A 5,648-nucleotide genomic window follows, 5' to 3' on the forward strand; every position below is an offset into this window, starting at 1 on the left:
TAAGTGCCCAATAAATACCTACAGTTGATCATTGTGGTATGTCTCATGTTTTCAGTGCCTGGTTCTGCTTTTTGTTGTTGTTGTTTTCATTTTCATTGGTATTTGTTAAGTGCTTACTATGTACCAGGCTTTGTACTAAGCACTGTAGTAGACAGAAGATAAACAGGTTGAACACAGTCCCTGCCCCTCATAAGGCTCACAGTCTAATTACATATTTTACAAATGAGCTGAAGCACAGAGAAGTTAAATCCAAGGTTACACAACACATGACTGGTGGAGCAGGGAGTAGCACCCCCAGGTCCTCTGATTCCCAAATTTGGAATCAGATTTTCCATTAGGCTACACAGCTTCTCCAGGAAAGATGAAATCCATCAGTACAAAACCATATCAAGGACAGTTTAGAGTCCATTAAATCTCGTGGCAAAGGAGACTTGTAGGAGATAAGGGCATTCAGAAACCAGTCACAAACACAGCTTCCCAAACTTGTAAAATATTTAGATGCTGCAGGGTTCTGCCATTTAAATTTCCCCTACCCCTCCTCACTGCCCCAAATACACAGGGCACACCAGGAGTCTTCCTTCCACCAGTCTTCCCCTCTAAGACCACAAACTCATTCTGGGCAGGGAACATCTCTGCTGATTCTGTTGTATTGTACTCTCCTGAGCACTTAGTACAGCACTCTGCATGTAGCAAGTGCTCAATAAATACCGCAGATTGATTGATTTGAAGAAAGCAGGGGGTTGGGGGACAAGTGAAAGAGGCTCCGTCTATCCACCTGCATCAATTTATCCGGACTTTCGATGCAAGATTAGTGTGATTGAAAGAACAGTACGTGGAGATTATGAATGAGTTGCTAATTAGAGTTCCTGGCCATTGGTATCAATTGGGTTTAAGTAAAAATTGCCCTCCTTTTGAGTGATCCTCCCTTTGGCAAGCCTGTGAAACCCTATTTCCCAATGTGATTTCAACACTAAATCTGCTGTTTCATGGAAATCGTCAGCTTCAAGCTTAATCATCGCTGGTCTGAAAAACTCTTTCAAAATCTATTTGCTGATGCTGTTGATTATTCTCAAGGCCTCAGTACTAAGCTTCTGTCTTGAGGAATAATAAGAATAATAATAATTGTGGTACTGTGTTAAGCACTGAATTTAGCACTAGATAGAAACAAGATAATCAGGTTGAACACAGTACCTTCCCACATGGGGCTCATGGTCCAAGAAAAATACAACTGTTTTCCAAACTCGTGTCAGAAACTCGTAGTTAATTTTGCAGAGATAAGGTTTCAGTGGCACAGTGAGGCTACTCCCGTAGTCCTGTAGCTATTCTTATTCTAGTACATGGCCCGATCAGATTGTACTATTACAGGAATAATTCAAACAGGGCCGTTTCTTGTAATCTGTAGCACCCTATCAGGATGAGTAATTGTCAGCTGTTAAATTTTCTTGCTATCTGTGACTGACAGAAGATTGTAATCCTCTTGAGTGGAGGGAATCATGTCGACCAATTCGTACATTACTCTTCCAAGTGCTCTGCTCACTCTAAGTGCTCAATAAATAAAACTGAGCAGAGAAATGGAGGTGAGGTGTGGTTATCAGCCAGTATCATTCTATATTTTAGTTTATCCCACCTGGCTTCCGTCCCCTTCACTCCAGAGAAGCCACCCACTCAAAGGTCACCAATGATATCCTTTCTTGACAAATCAAATGACCTTTATCCATCCTAATCCTCCTCGACCCCTCAGCGGCTTTCGACACGGGTGACCACCTCCTTCTCCTGGAAACATTATCCAACCTCAGCTTCACTGACACTGTCCTCTCCTGGTTCTCCTACTATCTCTCTGGTCTCTTACTCGCAGTCTCTCTTGCGGTTGCCTCCTCTGCCTCCCACCCCCTAACTGTGGGTGTCTCTCAAGGTTTAGTCCTGGGTCCCTTGCTATTCTCCATCTATACCCACTCCCTTGGAAGACTCATTCACTCACATGGCTTCTACCACCCTTGAGGATGATCCCCAAATCTCCATCTCCAGTCCTGATCTCTCTCCCTCTCTGCAATCTCCCATTTCCTCCTGCCTTCAAGACATCTTTCCTCGGGTGTCTTTCCATCACTTTAAACTTAATACGGCTAAGGCAGAACTTACCTTCCCACCTGTCCTCCCTCTGACTCCTCTCTCTCATTCAACCCACATATTCACCACATCTCCAAATCCTGTCGGTTCCATCGCTCAAATCAGACCTTTGCTCTCCAAACAAACCATTACCACATTAATCCAATTATTCTTCCTATCCCATTTTGATTACTGGGTATCAGCCTCCTTGCTGACCTCCCTGCCTCTTGCCTCTCCCTACTCCAGTCCATATTTCATTCTGCTAGCCAGATCTACACAAAAATTCAGGCTATGTTACCCTTCTTCTCAAGAACCTCTGGTGGTTGGCTCACCCACGTCCGCATCAAACAGAAACTCCTGATCCTAGGATTTAAAGCAATCAATCACCTTGCCCCCTCCGACTTCATCTAGCTACTCTCCTACTACAATCCAGCCCACACACTTTGCTCCATTAAAGTCGACCATTTCATTGTACCTCGAACTCGTCCATCTAGCATTATACTGATATTATTAGGGGCATTATAGTGCCGTGACACATACTAAGTGCCTAACAAACCCCACAATTATCATTATTCTGACTCCCCCAAGCACTTAGAAAAGTGCTCTGCTCATAGAAAGTGCTTAATAAATTCCACTGATTATTACGAATAGTAGTATTTGTAATTACTGGTCACATTAATGCTAATAGCTTTAATCGCAGAATTATCAGTACTAGTATTTTTAGTGTCTTTTTGTAGTAGGAATTGTTACTGTTACTTGCATTAGTATTGTATTTACAAACCGCTGTGTGTCAAGCGCTTTTCGACCCACTGGGGTAGATACAAGTTAATCAGGTAGGACACAATTCATGGGTCTTAATCCCCATTTTACATATGAGGTAACTGAGGCACAGAGAAGGTAGGTGACTTGCCCAAGGTCACACAACAGACAAGCATCTGCTGTGGTCCAACACTTACTGGAATACACTTATTGCAGGATTAGACACTGGTCCTACGACAAAAGACTAAAGAGATCAGAGGCATTTATGTTACAGAAGAGAAGGTTAAGGATGACTCAATGATTGTCTTGAGGGTGATATTTCTTAAGTGCTTCCTGTGTGTCAAGCATTGTACTAAGAGCTGGGACAGGCATAAGATAATCAGGTTGTACACAGTCCCCATCCTTCCTGTATTTTTAGAGCACAGTTCTGGGAGTCAGAAGACCTGAGTTCTAATTCCGGCTCCTCCATGAGTCTGCTGTGTGACCTTGGGTAAATCAGTTAACTTCTCTGGGCCTTGGTTACCTCATTCTGGGGATTCAGACTTTGAGCTCCATGTAGGACATGCTCGGTGTCCAACCTGATTAGCTTCTATCTACCCCAGAGCTTACTACAGTACCTGGCACATAGTAAGCACTTAACAAATAACATTAAAATAATAAAATAATCATGGTACTTAAGTGCTAAGTGGCAAGCACTTCATTAGACACAAGTTAAGCAGATTGGACTTAGTCCCTGTCCCATACGAGGCTCAAAGTTTAAGTAGGAGGAAGTAGTATTTGATTCCAATTTTATAGATGAGGTACCTGAGACCCAGATAATAATAATAACAATTATGGTATTTGTTACTACTATGTGCCAAGCAGTTTTCTAAACACTGGGGTAGATTCAACGAAATAAGATTGTCCCATGTGGGGCTAACAGTCTTAATCCTCATTTTACAGATAAGGTAACTGAGGCACGGAGAAGTGAAGTGACTTGCCCAAGGTCACTCAGCAGACAAGTGACAGAGCCAGGATTAGAACCCACGACCTCTGATTCCCAAGCCCGGGCCCTTGCCATTAGGCCATACACAAGTGACATACCCAAGGTCACTCAGACATGTGGCAGAGTCAGGATTAGAACCCAGATCCTCTACCAAGCCCGTGCTCTTTCTAATAGGCTGCACTTCTTCTCTGCAACCCTTCCTCCCTGCCCCACCCGCTTTCACACACTGAATGTTTGTTTCTAACAAGCCCATGCTCTCTTTGGGGGATCTTCCTCTCGTTGGGGTTCATTCATTCATTCATATTTCTTGAGCGCTTACTATGTGCAGAGCACTGTACTAGGACTTCAAGGTTCAAGACCTGGGCCTCGGTTTTAGTCACAGAGTTGATGCCACACAGTGCCTGGCTCTCCCCAAGAGCATATTCACTAAATCCTGATGGTCCCACCTTCACAACATCTCTAAAATTCACCTTTTCCTCTCCATCCAAATTGCTTTCACCTTAATACAGTCATTCATCCTATCCTGCCTGGACGACTGCATCAGCCTCCTTGCTGATCTCCCGGCCTCGTGCATCTCCCCACTCCACTTTGCTGCCCAGATCTTTTTTATACAAAAACATTCAGGCCATGTTTCCCCTCACTCCTCAAAAACCTCAAGTGTTTGCCCATCCACCTTCATATCAAACAAAACTCCTCACCAGTGGCTTTAAAGCACTCCATCACTTTACTTCCACCTACCTCACCTTGCTTCTCTTCTACTATAACCCAGCCTACACACTTGATTCCTCCGATGCTAACCTTCTCACTGTGCCTTCATCTTGCCTATCTGGCAGCCTACCCCTCGCCCACATCCTGCCTCTGGCCCGGACCGCCCTCCCTCTTCAAATCTGACACAGGATGACTCTCCCCCACTTCAAAGCCTTATTGAAGGCACATCTCCACCAGGAGACCTTCCCTGATCAAGCCCGCTCTTTCCTCTTCTCCAACTCCCTCCTACATTACCCTGACTTGCTCCCTTTGTTCTTCCCTCTTCCCAATCCCAAAGCACTTATGTACATATCTGTAATTTATTTCTTTATATTCATGTCTGTATCACCCCTCTAGACTGTAAACTCGTCGTGGCCAGGGAATGTGAGAAGCCGAGGGGCTCTGTGAGAAGAGCCTGGGCTTGGGAGTCATAGTTCATTGGTTCTAATCCTGGCTCCACCATTTATCAGCTGTGTGGCCTTGGGCAAGTTACTTCACTTCTCTGTGCCTTAGTTATCACGTCTGTAAAGTGGGGATTAAGAATGTGAGCCCCACAGGGGACAACCTGATTGCCTTGTATCTACTCCAGTGCTTAGAACAGTGCTTGGCAAATATTAAGCGCTTAAGAAATACAATTATTATTATTATTATAATTATTGCTGTTGATGTACTCTCCCAAGTGCTTAGTATAGTGCTCTGCACACAGTAAGCGCTCAATAAATAAGACTGAATGAATGAATTTATTAGGCACCCTTTGTTTGGGGAAAAAAGTGTCATGGGTGAGAGTTGGGCAGTCTCCTTCCCTCGATCTCCTGGACTAGCTCTCTGTTCTCCTCTCCTACAATCCCTTCCTGAACTGCTGTGCTCTTTCACCCCCATTCTCCGGCTTTGTAGCCTCAACGCTCATGGAATCAGATGGTCCACTGTGAACAGAGTTGCTTAATCTGTCTCCAAGAAATAGGGAAGATGAGGGATGGAACATACTGGCAATGACGAGGAAGTTACTAAGAGCTCAAGAGGACATTCTCTCCATCTCGCACTCGGCGTTTCCACT

Source organism: Ornithorhynchus anatinus, chromosome 17, assembly GCF_004115215.2.
Source record: "Ornithorhynchus anatinus isolate Pmale09 chromosome 17, mOrnAna1.pri.v4, whole genome shotgun sequence".
Classification (NCBI taxonomy): Eukaryota; Metazoa; Chordata; class Mammalia; order Monotremata; family Ornithorhynchidae; genus Ornithorhynchus; species Ornithorhynchus anatinus.